Below are 15,636 nucleotides of genomic sequence, written 5' to 3'. Positions count from 1 at the left end.
GGGATAAGGTAGAGGGTATACAAACAAGTAACAAAGAAATAATAAGTGGTTAATGTAACAATGAGACACAATGAAAAATTAAAGTGTAGAGACAAAGTAAGAGTGAGCAGAGGGATAGTTTTGAGAAGAATTTCAAATGAAGCACAGTCATCACCAGTGGCCTCTTGGACATGAAGAATGAGGTAACAGACAGAGATAACTCCAGTATTGAATACGGAAATTCAACAGTATCATTAACTGAGCTGATAAGAGTAAAGTAAGGGAAAATGGCTGTAATATTGCACAGTAATATGTTGATCATCATCTTGAGAAAATGATGGGTACATTCTCTTTCATCTACATTGAGAAACTTAGCTAGAAACTGTATTGATTAGGAACTTTAAAATTCTAGACATCAAATTTTCCTGAAGTGAATTTCTTTATTTACATGTCATCTTTTTCTAATCCTTGTTTAAATTCAGTTCAAAAAATGTTTTAGGAATAATAATTTCAGTAAATATTATTGACTGTATAAAGAGAGCTCTTATAAACTCTTCTCAGGTTCTAACATACTTTTTTGAATACCTATTTAAGAAAAATCAAGTAGTGCAGTGTAAAAAGGGGGTGATGTATCTTTGTAGGTGATTTTTAAATTCATTTTCAATGATTTAAAAAATCATTAGGTCCTATGTCAGCAGATTTTGAGAACTTTTTTAATAAATAACAAAATTCAAGTTGCTTGTTTCTATTTGTTTTAAATACCTAATATTCAGCAAGAAAGAATCACTGTTTAGATCTATCCTGTATCATGAAAAACGTTCACAGTATGTTCCAACTTGAACTTTCATAGACTGTCCAATTTATACCTGAAGCTCATAATATTCCCCAGTGTGACTAGATAAGAAAGGAAATTGTTTTATACCCGAACAGGCTTTTGTCAATCCTAAAGATTTATCATAGTGGTCTGCTCTTTCCCTGTGTTTCCTTTCTCCCCTTCTTAGTCTTTGTGGTCATTTCTGCCTCTCTGTGTCTTATACAACCTCTCATCTTTACATTGTAAAATATTTTCTATAATTAAAATATATGTATCTAAAATGCTATGAGAAAATAAATTTGAGATGTTTAATAGTCTCAACTAACACCTCCCTGATTCTTTCAAAGGCTTACTTGGTTATATGACTGAACAGCTGACAAAAAACCTTGTATGTAGCAAGGAAAGCAATTAACTATTTACCCACTATCGGAAAGGAAATAACCAATTGTCTAACATAAATTGCTAATATAAGTAATGACTAGTTAAAGATCTGAACATACAACAAAGTTTGGGAAATTAAATTGTTCTTGGTTATCTTTTTTATTAGACATACCAATCTGTTAAAACATTTTATATACCTAATTTTTTTCCACTGCTCTATCTAAAAGGTTGATGCATCATGAATAGACATGAAATAGACATTCATAAACTATATATACACAAAAATAATAAAAACATATAATTCTTGTGGCTCTTTATGTGTGTACATGTATATTAAAAGAACATACAATTCTTTTGTATTTTGAATCTAAATATGTAGAGATACATATTATAAAAAGCAGTGCTTTAGAAATACTTCCTTTGGTTTTGATAAGCAATAGAGTGAATAATGGAATGATATCATCTAATATCCCACCCAAGCTTCCCAGCTGGTTCAGTGGTAAAGAATTTTCTTGCCAGTGCAGGAGACACAGGTTCTATCCCTGAGTCATCATGAAGATCCCCTGGAAGAGAAAATGACAGACCACTCCAGTATTCTTGCCTGGAGAATCCCATGGATGTGGGCTACCATCCATGGAATTGCAAAAGTGTCAGACATGACTCAGCATGCACGCATGTACAATGTGCTACCTATATTCACATTTTCCTGACTGTCCTTAAAATGTCATTCATAGCTTTTTTTATGTTATTTTTTCAGCATAAGATCTAGTTAAGATTCATGTATTTTATTTTCATGGTACTTTAATCTTCGTTCATTTAAAATAGTCCTTCTTTCTTTTTGGATGTCTTGTGCCATTAACATTTTTGAAGATTCTATCTATATTGTGTTGTGTAGAACACTTCTAAATCAGGTTTTGTCAGATAGTTTCCTCATTGTTTGATTCAGGTTATTTGTGGAAAGGATATTATATAGGTAATATGTATACAAACAACATATAATGTCCTTGTTCTTCAGAGATACATACTGAATTATTTAAGCATGAAGTATAGTATGCAACTACTTAAAAGACTATGTCTCTGTGTGTGTGTGTGTGTATCTGTCTGTATCCATCTAGAGAGAGCATGAGAGAAAGAAAATCAGATAAGAGCAAGAGACAAAACAAGTGGTAACATTTGGTGAATCTAGATGAAGAGTATACCAATCATCATTGAATTAGTTTTTCAACTTTTAAGTTGGTTTGAAACATTTCAAAATTAAAAAACTGGAGAAATGATAAGTGGGACAGTGAAAGGTGCATGATATAGAGTTGATCCCCTGAGGCATGAGAGCAGCCATGCAGCCACTTGCTGGTTCTGTTGATTTTGGATAAATCATTGAGAATATCTTAACTCATATATCTCAACTTTAAAATGAAGATGAAAATACTGAATTTATGTGCTGTTTTAAAGATTGAAAGATAAAACAGACACCAAAGCTTTTCACACAGTACATCTGAATACAGAATTCCAAACAACTGCAGATTTTATCAAAATGGAAACCTAGTGCATTCAATTATCTTATAAAGAGACCTGGGAAATGAATAAGGAGTATATTCATCATTTTTAAAAGTGACAGAAGTTCAAATTGGTTTGTTGTTCTATTAGAGAAATGAATTTTGCATAGTTCAAATGACCTTGGTAGCTAAATGAAATGAAGTTCAAGGGTGACTAGTGTATAGCTTATTAATTTAGGAAGTCAATAAAAAAACCCACACAAATATAAGATGAATAAGAATTCTTATAATGTACAAAAGGTCAGAGAGGGCATTAATGTAAGCGTGTGAACAGTGCAGGGCTGAATCTAAATTAGGAAACTGACACTGGGATATGTAAATGCTACTATTATAGCAGTAGAAAACTCCTTGTAACTTCAGATTGATTTCACAGTTGCCCTGACACTAGAATGAGGTCTGAGGAATTCATCTGTTCTTTCTCTGGGTAGATGTTTATTGAGTAACTTTTTTTTTTTCCCCCTAAGACATCTGTTAGTGTTACAGTATAAAAATGAATGAGATGAACATCCCTGCCATCAAGGAGTTTACACTCAAGTGGAGCAAACAAATATAGGCAGTTACACTTACATCTTCTCTTGGGGTAAAGACAGATTTGGGTGCTCATTTCAAAGAAGCATCTAAACATCTCTTGGAATATTGGGACAGTTTTGTGGAAATAGTTACCTTTGAGATAGAACTATTGGTTTAGAATAGATGATTTCACATGTAAAAGGGGAAAAATACTACTCCTAATCTTAAAATATATGACATTTTAGAGACTTAATACTCCTTAACTCTTAGAATGTATAAAGTCTAGGTCAACAATTAACAAGAAAAATGAAATAATTTTCTTCCTAATATAGTTTAGGTTTGTATTTCTTGGGGATTATCCCTGGTTGGGCTGAGGCTTTACCTGTGTTTGAAACAAACTCACTAGCATATTGAAACTAAATTCCAAATTTTCAAATTGTATTTAAAAGATTGAAGAGCCCTGGATATTGTTGTCCAAGTGAAGGTTTTTTGCTCTCATTCTTCCTCTTTCTTACCTTCTGTTCTCCTTTCTTTTCTTTGAAAAATATTAATTGATTTTGTTCCCTTTTATTCTTCCCTTTCAATCTCTTTCCTCCATTCTCTTTTCTTTCCATTCTTTTCAAGTTAGATCATAAAAGCCAGGAACAAAGAGAATTCAGGACTTAAGAGGTGTCATCATTACCTGTAGACCTGAGGACTCAATAGGGTGAGAAAGCAGGTAAAAGAGTCTGAGGTTGGTTACACAGGAAATGTGCAAGCAAATAATTATACTAATGATAATGGGCATTGACTTCACACTCTTAGAGATTTACAAATATGGAAGTAGTGAGGGCAGATTAACATCTATGATGTTGGGTTGGACTTCGAGGCATTGACATGACCTTTTGATTTTTAATAGAGAAAAATTGATGTAAATGGGTGTCTTTTTGTGTGTGTGTGCTTATGAAAAAAACAAAAAATACACATATTTCCTAGGTTTGTCTTTTGAGAGAACCAGGAGGCAATGACATCCAGATGCAATGTTTTCACTAAGCACCCAGATTTTAAATATGAAAGACACAGAGCTCTTGGGATAATGATTGGTTGCAGGGGTGGAGCAACAAAAGTCCAAGTTGAGTCTACACACAAGCCTGCTTTACAAACCAGTACTCAAAAGATGAAGGGTTGTTGTCAAAAAAAATGGTGAGGCTAGCCTGAAGAATCTTCACTGATCGAATCTAAGACACTTTGAGAAACAAAATAAATACTGATAGAACAAATTGTTACCTATTGAATAAAACAGAAACCCTTGAGACCCTACTGACATAAACATAATTATTAATAATCAAATGAGAGATGGTAAAATTCTTCCTTACTATAGAATTTATTCAGTTGCTCAGTTGTGTCTGACACTTTGTGACCCCATGGACTGCAGCATGCCAGGCATCCCTGTGCTTCACCATCTCCCAGAACTTGCTCAAACTCATGTTTGTATCTTTTTGGGCTCCAAAATCACTGTGGAAAATGTCTGCAGCCATGATATTAAAAGATGCTTGCTCCTTGGAAGAAAAGTTGTGAGAAACCTAGACAGCATAATAAAAAGCAGAGGCATTACTTTGTTGACAAAGGCCTGTGTAGTTAAAGCTGTGGTTTTTTCAGTAGTCATGTATGGACGTGAGAGCTGGGCCATGAAGAAGGCGAATTGATGCTTTTGAAATGCTGTGTTGGAGAAGACTCTTGAGAGTCTCTTGGACTGCAGGGAAATCAAACTAGTCAATACTAAAGGAAATCAGTCTTGACTGTTCATTGGAAGGACTGATGCTGAAGCTTCAATACTTTGGCCACCTGATCTAAAGAGCTGACTCATTAGGAAAAACTGTGATGCTGGGAAAGATTGAGGACTTCCCTGGTGGCTCAGATGGTAAGGCGTCTGCCTGAAGATTGAAAGCAGGAGGAGAAGGGGATGATAGAGGATGAGATGGTTGGATGGCATCACTGACTCAATGGACATGAGTTTGAGCAAGCTCCGTCCAGGAGATAGTGAAGGACAGGGAAGCCTGGCTTGCTGCAGTCCATGGCGTCACAAAGAGTCGGACATGACTGATTGACTGAACAACAATCTACAACTTATATTCAAGTAAGTAATAATTCAATAAAAATATTACATATACACATAGGAGAGAGAGAGGCAAAGTAAAGGTGGAGATGGAGGAAGACAAGGAAGAAGACAGGGAGTTGGGGAAGGAGAAGCAAAAGATATTCACAAGTAAATGTCCTCGGTACTGGATGAAGGCAATTATTTATGTTATTTTTCTCTTGTTAGTAACCAGTTATAGACTATGTCATGCTGCAGTTCATGGGGTCACAAAGAGTCAGATAAGACTGAGCGACTGAACTGAACTGACTGATGTTTGCTTATAAAACCCTTCTAACTCCCATCATGGAACTCTACTGTGTTCCAAATGTTGAATTATAGGCAGATGATTCCTTTGCCTTTAAAATTATTAATAAAATTTAACCAAGCTTTCTCTTTTCTCTCTCTCTCATTTCTCCCTTCCTTCATCTTTTTTACTTTTTCTTCTCCTTCTGTTCTTACTTGCTTTCACTTTTTTCTCACATTCATTTTTAAATTTTTACTATTACTATTTTAGGTCTTTTATGCCACTTTATTCCCTGTTTGACATGAATAGAAGTAATGGAGAGACATTAAAATAAAACAAATGAAATGTAAAACATTTTTATTCCTAATTTCTTATTCCTTATTTAAACATGCATGGGTACATGTGTGTATTGTATATATTCTTGTATGTTCACTACCTTACATGATTCGAGGAATTTGAGATTTTGTTCTTGTTATTTTGAATGATTTCCTACAAGTTATTTATTTTCTCCATGTCTTAATTTCTAAAATTTTAGACTATAACTAGTGAAATTGATTCTTTTTTAAAAAAATAGTCAATTTATTACATTGATGACTGTGAACTTATAAAGTATGGTCTGCTTTGATCATGCACAGCAGTCATCAGTTCATTATAAATGAGGAAGATTAGAAAACCATCATACTAGGATTAACAGATCTCAAATATTTGATAATCCCTGTAGTAGCCATGAGTCTAGATTTCAAAGAGACCTCCAAAACTTCAAAGCCAAGAACATTGGTATTCTTTGTGTCCATTAAATTCTTTCCCCTGTTGTCGCCAATTTTGGAAGTGATACTCAGGCAAAATCACCAAGTCTGAAATTCAGTAGCAGAAATGTGATTAAGTGTCTCCTCTGCTTTCTCAAACAGTTTATAAGGATCTGTTATAAAAAAAAAAAGTGTTTCACTATCTTATTAAATAAATTACATTCAAATAAATTAAAATTATCAGAATGGAGTGACAAGTTATTTTTTTTAAACCTTGTACTCTGAATCTATTCAAGTATATTTTATGGTAAATTTATCCTGGTTAGTTGTAAGATAGTTTGAAGCATTTTCTAGGATGCAAATACAAAATTTCATTATGTTAAAATCCACATGTTAAATCCCAGGTGATCCTGCTCCCTTAAAAAAGCTTTTGTTTTAAAGCAATATTCTATAACTCAGTAGTTTGGGGAAAGAAAGCAATTGGGAGAGGTAGTGGTAGGTAAGAGAATACTGTTAAAGAAGAGTCTTGTAAGCCTCTTCCAAATTTGCTGTTAGGTGGAGAACATCCTTAGGGAATGTGGCCAGAAATGCAGATAAAATTGCTATATTGGGAGATTTAACCACATAGGGAAATGATCCAAGTACTATTTATTAATCCTCTATTTTCTGCTAAGCATTGTGCTATATGCTTTCCTCAGAATAGCCATTTGAGAAGGATTTATTTCTTCAATTTGTAGGAGAAGCAAGTTAGAGTGAGAGAATTTAAATCATCTTTCTAAATGCGCTGCCTGAGATTTGCATTTTTTTTTCTTTTAACATACATTGAACAGAAAGAGAAAAAAAGATAAGAGGCAGGAGAATTCAGAGAGGGAATAAATGTATTCACTGTAGTGGGGATCTTAAGAGAAGTGGAGTATTGGAGTCCTGAAGCATTCTTGATTAATAAAAGCTGTCTTTCAATACCTCCAGCAAAATGCAAAAAAATATCACAAATATTTAATGTAGCATTTAAGAGCAGAGTTGATAATTACAACCTAGAGAATTAAATTAGGAAAATTATGTTAAACTAGACAGTAACCTAATATATAATACAGATTTGCAGTAGGCAAGAAGAATAGTGATTAAAACTAAGGGCAACATAATTTATTTCCTAAAACCCTTTTGTACAAATTTGCCAGCTACAATTTTTTAGCTTGTCCATTGAGACTAGTATTCTTTACAGGTTCTTGTTTTGAAAAGGAAAGAGTTCCTGAAAAAAGTTCACTGAGGAGAAATTACATTTGCCCCGGGGATTTGTGAAATATTTCTTATTGAATTTGTAAAATTCAATGATTCCTATTAAATAGTTCTTCCATGGATGCACAGAAATAATGAATTATTCTTTATTCCTTAAAACTGCTTAGATATTATATACAAAATTATTTTTTAACTTAGACGTCAGGGCCTTTTTTGAAAATTAGATAATTTTCTTCCTTTTAGTGCTGTGAGAATCAGCTGGAGTGTGTGTATAAAGTGGACAGTTTCCCATAAAACACCAAGCCATTTTAGACACCAGAAGATAGAATCAATAGCCATAGCTAAAGTGTTCATGCCCACAAGACAACCATCTACTTCAGGTGCCAGTTGCAAACTGAGGTTGTTACCTGTGTTTCTGACAGTCTGGCTACAAATTGGAAGTTCCAGTATTTCCCATTTAGCTCAAGATACCACTGACAAGTCCAGGTTGTTACCTGTACCTCTGACTTACAAGTTATAACACACTATATATGTTTTATATTTATATATATATATATATATATGTATGTTATATACATATATATATACACAGGCTATGACACACTCTCCGTGGGTTCAATTAATTTCCTAGAACAACTCATGGAATTCAGGAAAACCTGTTTAGTCACTAGATTACCAGTCTATTAAAAAGGGTATTAAAGGATATGAATCAATAGCTAGATGAAGAGACACACAGGGCCAGGTCCAAACCTAGGGAGCTCTGTCCTCGTGGCATTTGGGGCCTGGCATGGTGACACATGGTGTGTTCTGGCTCCCCAGTGTGGAAGGTCCTTGAACTCCCTTCCTTTTGTATTTTTATGGAGGCTTCATTATGTAGACATGTTTGATTAACTGATTGGTCATTGCTGATTGAGTCAAACTTTAGCCCCTCTACCCTCCCTAGAAATCAAATCAAAATCTGGGACTGAAATTTACAACCCTGTCTTCATAGTGTGTGCTCCTGGTAACCAGCTCCCATCTGTAGGTACTTTGCAAAGTTATCTTCATTAATTTAAATCCAGTTGTGATGGATAGGACTTGTTATGAATAATAAAACATCTCTTTCAGATTTATAGCTCTGAAACTCTGAAGAATTTTCAGGAAGTAAAGACAAGAGCCCAATATTATAACAAAAGATGCTACCAAGGTTCTTGTGATTCAGGAAATTCCAAAGATTTGGAGAGCCAGAAACTGTGGATGAAGACCAAATATATATGAGAAATATATTTTGGTCATCTGAATATCCAAATACATACATACATACATATATATGTATACACATACATACACATATATAGAATATTTATGTACCTACATATATATACACATACATGTATAATACATATTATACATGTAAATGTGTGCTAAGTCACCTCAGTCATGTTTGACTCTTTGTTAACCTATGGACTGTAGCCTGCCAGGCTCCTCTGTCCATGGGTTCTCCAAGAAGAATCCTGGAGTGGGTTGCCATGCCCTCCTCCAGGGGATTTTATGCATAATATGTAAATATAATATAATATATGTGTGTATATATATATATATAGGTACATAAATATATTGTAAATCACAATATTCCACCCCTCATGCCAAACTATTTGATATTTTAAAATATTGTATAATGATGAGAAACAGATAATAGAGAAACAGGAAGTTAATAGATGATTCATTTTAGAGTATTTGTTATAGCTTTACAAATAATCTTCAAAATATTAAATACATTTGACTTGAAATACTAAATCTGTGATTTTTAATAACAGTCTTTCAGGACTGTGATAATAAAATTTTTCTAAGCTTTTGTTTAGATTTTCAGATTCAGGATAATAATTTTTAGAAGTTATGCAATTTTTTTGTAATTTACTCTTTGTTTTTAGTTTTAGAATTATTTACATTCCCCTTATATGAATCAATCTGAAAAAATAGCATTTTTACCTTTTGGAATTTAACAAGTATTACTCTATCATGTTTGATTAAGAGGGGATTTTAACATTCCATATAAGCTTCATTTTCCTCCAAGTGAAAGTTAATTATTCAGTTGAAGTGAAACTATTTGTGGTAATAAGTTAGAGACTGCAGACCACATTTTTACATTGATTTCCTTTAGTGACTACAATTCATTCCCACCTGATGTTCTAAAGTCTCCTGTTATTGAGAAAGCCATCTAGTTACATCCTATTTTAATCCTTAAAATATACAGGTGAAAATCAGAAAATATCATAAGTTATCATGTAGTTAAATATATTCATTGCACACTGTGACATGTGCCAAGAGGCACAAAATGTTACATGTAAAATAGTAAAGATAATGCCTATCCTTCTAAAACTCTTTCAAAAATTGCAAAGGAGGGAACACTTCCAAACTCATTCTATGATGCCACCATCACCCTGATACCAAAACCAAAGACAACACAAAAAAAGAAAACTACAGGCCAATATCCCTGATGAACATAGATGAAAAAATCCTCAACAAAATTTTAGCAAACAGAATTCAGCAACACATCAAAAAGCTCATACACCATGATCAAGTTGGGTTTATTCCAGGGATGCAAGGATTCTTCAATATATGGAATTCAATCAGTGTGATACACCATATTAACAAACTGAAAGATAAAAACATATGATTATCTCAGTAGATGCAGAAAAAGCCTTTAACAAAATTCAGCACCTATTTATGATTAAAACTCTTCAAAAAATGGGCATAGAAGGAACCTACCTTAACATAGTAAAGCCCATATATGATAAGCCTACAGCAAACATTATTCTCAATGGTGAAAAACTGAGAGCATTCCCTCTGAGATCAGGAACAACACAAGGGTTTCCACTTTCACCACTGTTATTCAATATAATTCTGGAAGTCCTAGCTATAGCAATCAGAGAAGAAAAAAATAAATAAAAGAATTCCAGATTGGAAAAGAAGTAAAGCTCTCACTGTTTTCAGATGACATGATACTGTACATAGAAAACCCTAAAAATGGTATCAGAAAATTTCTAGAGCTAATCAGTGGATTTAGCAAAGTTGCAGGATACAAAATGAATACACAGAAATCACTTGCATTTCTATAAACTAACAATGAAAAATCAGAGCAATTAAGGAATCAATCCTAATCACCATTGCAACAAAAAGAATTAAATATCTAGGAATAAACTTACCGAAGGAGAAGGAAGAACTGAACAGAGAAAATTATAAGACACTAATGAAAGAAATCAAAAATGACATGAACAGAGAGAGAGATATTCCATGTTACTGGGTAGGAAGAATCAATATTGTGAAAATGACTATACTACCAAATGCAATCTACACATTCAATGCAATCCCTATCAAATTACCAATGGCATTTTTCACATAACTAGAACAAAAAATTTCATAATTCAAATGGAAACACAAATAGCCAAAGCAGGCTTGAGAAAGAAGAATGGAGCAGGAGGACTTGAGCTTCCTGACTTCAGGTTATACTACAAAGCTATAGTCATCAAGACAGTATGGTACTGGCACAAAAACAGAAATATAGACCAATGGAAAAAGATAGTAAGCCCAGAAATAAACCCATGCACCAATGGGTACCTTATTTTTGACAAAGGAGGCAATAATATACAATGGAGCAAAGACAGCCTCTTCAATAAATGGTGCTGGGAAAAGTGGACAGCTACTTGTAAAAGAATGAAATTAGAGCACTTCCTAACACCATACACAAAGATAAACTCAAAATGGATTAATGACCCAAGTGTAAGACCAGAAACTATAAAACTGTTAGAGAAAAACATAGGCAGAATACTTGATGACATAAACAAAGCAAGAACCTCTATGACCCACTTCCTAGAGTAACGAAAATAAAAAGTAAACAACCTGATTAAACTTAAAAGATTTTGCAAGGCAAAGGAAACTATAAGCAAGGTGAAAGACAACCCTCAAAATGAGAGAAAATAATAGCAAATGAAACAACTGACAAAGGATTCATTTCCAAATTATACAAGCAGCTCATACAGCTAAATACCAGAAAAACAAACAACCCAATCAAAAAGCAGGAAAAGACCTAAAAAGACTTTCTCTAAAGAAGACATACAGATGGCTAACAACCACATGAAAAGATGCTCAACCTCGCTCATTATTAGAGAAGTGCAAATCAAAACGACAATGAAATCTCACCTCACACCAGTCAGAATGGCCCTCATCAAAAAGTCTACAAACAATGAATGCTGGGGAGGGTGTGGAGAAAAGGAAACACTCTTGTACTGTTGGTGGGAATGTAAGTTGATACAGCCACTATGGAAAATGGTATGGAGATTCTTTACAAAGCTAGGAATAAAACCATCATCAGTTCAGTTCAGTTCAGTTCAGTCACTCAGTCGTGTCTGACTCTTTGTGACCCTATAAATCAGAGCATGCCAGGCCTCCCTGTCCATCACCAACTCCCAGAGTTCACTCAGACTCACGTCCAGCAATCCCACTCCTAGGCATATACCCTGAGGAAACCAAAATTGAAAGAGACGTCTGTATCCCATTGTTCATTGCAGCACTATTTAAATAGCTAGACCATGGAAGCAACCTAGATGTCCATTGACAGATGAATGGATAAAAAGTTGTGGTATATATACACAATGGAATATTAGCCATAAAAAGGAACACATTTGAGTCAGTTCTAATGAGGTAGATAAACCTAGAACATATTATACAGATTTAAGTGAGTCAGAAAGATAAAAATACCGTAATCTAACACATGTATACGGAATCTAGAAAAATGGTACTGAAGAATTTATTTACAGGGCAACAGTGGAGAAACAGACATGAAGAATAGAATTATGGACATGGGAAGAAGGGAGGAGGGGGTGAGATGTATGGCAACAGTAACATGGATGCTTTATTACCATATGTAAAATAGATAGCCAATGGGAATTTGCTGTATGACTCAGGAAACTCAAACAGGGGCTCTGTATCAACCTAGAGGGTTGGGATGGGGAGGTGTTTCCAAAGGGAGGGGATATATATATATATATATATATATATATATATATATATATATACATACCTATGGCTGATTCATGTTGAAGTTTGACGGTATACAGCAAAATTCTTTAAAGCAAGTACCCGTCAATAAAAAATAGATTAATTTTTAAAAAGTAAATGGATGAAGGAAAATATACCATGCTGATACTAATGAAAAAGTAAAAATATTAAATGAAGGGATATTTTAAGATTTAACAGGCACAGTAAATTCCTAGACAGGACACTTTCACATCTAACTACTTCATTCCTTCAAACATAAAGTTTTCTAATACTCTCCAACATTTTCTTTAGCAGAGGGAGAAATTATTTGAGGATTCAAATAAAAGTATATCTATCTAGAGTTCAGGGTTGTTTTAATTGCATGCTTTACTCTTAGGGTCACGTAATATAGAATATAGAATTGAATGTTTTTCATAACATAAGTGAATTTATAATACTACAGTATACACAGTGCAAAAATCCTTACCATAGCAACCCTTAGAGATAATTCTTGTATTAGTGATGGGACACTCTGTACCTTTCAAGGAAGTCTAATTTATTTTCATATACCTATAATTGCTCTAACATCCTTTTTATCAATTGTGACTCATTTATTCATAGAGCAAAAATTTATTCAGCTTTTGAGATAATTGCAGACACAGTTCTGGGAGCTTGAATTCTATCAGTGAGCCCCACAGGCTAGGCTCCTGCCCTTGAGGAGCTGGGAGGAGGTAATTTAATGATAAAATAGTTTACGACCCAGCAATCCCACTGCTGGGCATACACACTGAGGAAACCAGAATTGAAAGAGACACGTGTACCCCAATGTTCATCGCAACACTGTTTATAATAGCCAAGACATGGAAGCAACCTAGATGTCCATCAGCAGATGAATGGATGAGAAAGCTGTGGTACATATACACAACGGAGTATTACTCAGCCATTAAAAAGAATACATTTGAATCAGTTCTAATGAGGTGGATGAAACTGGAGCCTATTATACAGAGTGAAGAAGGCCAGAAAGAAAAACACCAATACAGTATACTAACGCATGTATATGGAATTTAGAAGGAAGGTAACAATAACCCTGTATGCGAGACAGCAAAAGAGATGCAGATGTATAGAACAGTCTTTGGACTCTGTGGGAGAGGGTGAGGGTGGGATGCTTTGGGAGAATGGCATTGAAATATGTATAATATCATATGTGAAACAAATCGCCAGTCCAGGTTCGATGCAGGATACAGGATGCTTGGGGCTGGTGCACTGGGATGACCCAGAGGGATGTTATGAGGAGGTAGGTGGGAGGGGGGATTCAGGATGGGGAACACATGTATACCTGTGGCAGATTCATGTTGATGTATGGCAAAACCAATACAATATTGTAAAGTAATTAGCCTCCAATTAAAATAAATAAATCTATATTAAAAAATAAATCATATTTCTCTACAACCTCTTTATTATCAGACAGTATAAAAAATGAAATTTAAAGAGAAAGAACTAATGACATAGGCTTTACTGTGATTTGAAATTGGATGATGAAATCATATCAATGCCTGATTTTCCTTTAGTATTGTTCCTTGTTTTTGTTGTTGTTCAGTTGCTAAGTCATGTCAAATCTTTGCAACCCCATGGACTGCAGCATGCCAGGGTTCCCTGTCCTTCAGCATCTTCCAGAGTCTGCTCAAACTCATGTTCCTTGAGTTTGCATCCAACCATCTCATCCTCTGTCACCCCTTCTCCTCCTGCCTTCAATGTTTCCCAGTATCAAGATATTTTCCAGTGTGTCAGCTCTTCATGTCAGGTGACCAAAGTATTGAAGCTATGTCAGGCACAATTCTAAGTTATTTAATTTTTTAAACCATTCTAGGTACTATGGTAACATAATCTCCAATTTGTAGATGCATAAACAGGGACACAGAGAGTCACACACAGTCAGTCTATTAAGTACCAAACCCAGGATTCAATCCCAGACAGTTTTGTTCCAGAGATCATGTTTATTATTTAAGCAATATATGCTTCCATTAATTTTTATAGCTTTAAGAAAAAATCCTGAAACCTAGATGCTTAAAACAATATCCCATCATTTTCAGTTTGTCAGAGTTAAGTTTGAGATGCACTCCAGGTATCCATTTAAAGTTGTGAAGAACTTTGTAAATATGAGCCTGTAGTTCTATTGTGATATCATAGATAAGCATATACTTTGGGAGTCATGGACTGATTTCCATCTAATGATCCTGGTTTTGTCCTGTGGACTGACATAGTACATATTATATCTCTCTTCTCCTTGCTTGGTCCTCATATATTTGAACATGTATCTCCCTTTATTCCTCTAGTCTTTTACTGAAACTGTTAAAAATCTGTAAGATGTATGCAAAACTAAACATTGAAGGTAAGAGAGAAACTATTAAAATTAAGGAAATATCAACATACTCAATTAGGAATAAATGACAATTTTCCAATAAAGGAAATTCACAAACAAGACCATATTTGGCTAGAATCATAAACTTGTGCTTAAAATCATTTTTAACAAGTGAACACTAATACTAAGGAATATTGTAATATTAAATTATAAATATTTAAGGGTGTGCTAATAAACTATTTTTAAGATTCTTTTAGAAATAATGCTGAAATATTAATGTGCCATCTGGGACTGCTTACAAATAATATACAATAGGTAGTTGGGAATATAGATAAAAATACTCTTCATGAATTGGTAATTGTTTGGGTTATGGCCCAATAAGAGTTTATTATACTATTCTACTATTGAATATGCTTGAAATTTCCCATTACAAGAATTAAAAACAAATTGAAATACAAAGAAAATATTTAAAAATTAATAAAGGCTATAGTTGGGGAGGAAGAAATTTTCCTCTATCCTTCTAACTTTTTATAACTGGTCTAAGCATTAAATTGACATAAAACAGATTAACAAAATTTTAATAGCAAACCAAATCAAACAAAAGTTTAATACAGCATGTATACATTGGAGAGACTCAGGAAAATTGAGTAACTCACTTATGGCTGAAATTCTCACTTTAAAT

At 34.0% G+C, this 15,636-nt stretch overlaps 1 protein-coding gene across 2 annotated transcripts in view; it reads left to right on the top strand.

The window, feature by feature from the left end:
• The window catches only part of CCSER1 (coiled-coil serine rich protein 1), a 1,487,503-nt gene that overhangs the window by 1,030,331 nt on the left and 441,536 nt on the right, over positions 1–15,636 (top strand). The window lies entirely within an intron of this gene.

Source organism: Bos javanicus, chromosome 6, assembly GCF_032452875.1.
Source record: "Bos javanicus breed banteng chromosome 6, ARS-OSU_banteng_1.0, whole genome shotgun sequence".
Classification (NCBI taxonomy): Eukaryota; Metazoa; Chordata; class Mammalia; order Artiodactyla; family Bovidae; genus Bos; species Bos javanicus.
Note: the sequence above shows the minus strand (reverse complement) of the source record. Positions and strands in the feature narration are given on the sequence as shown.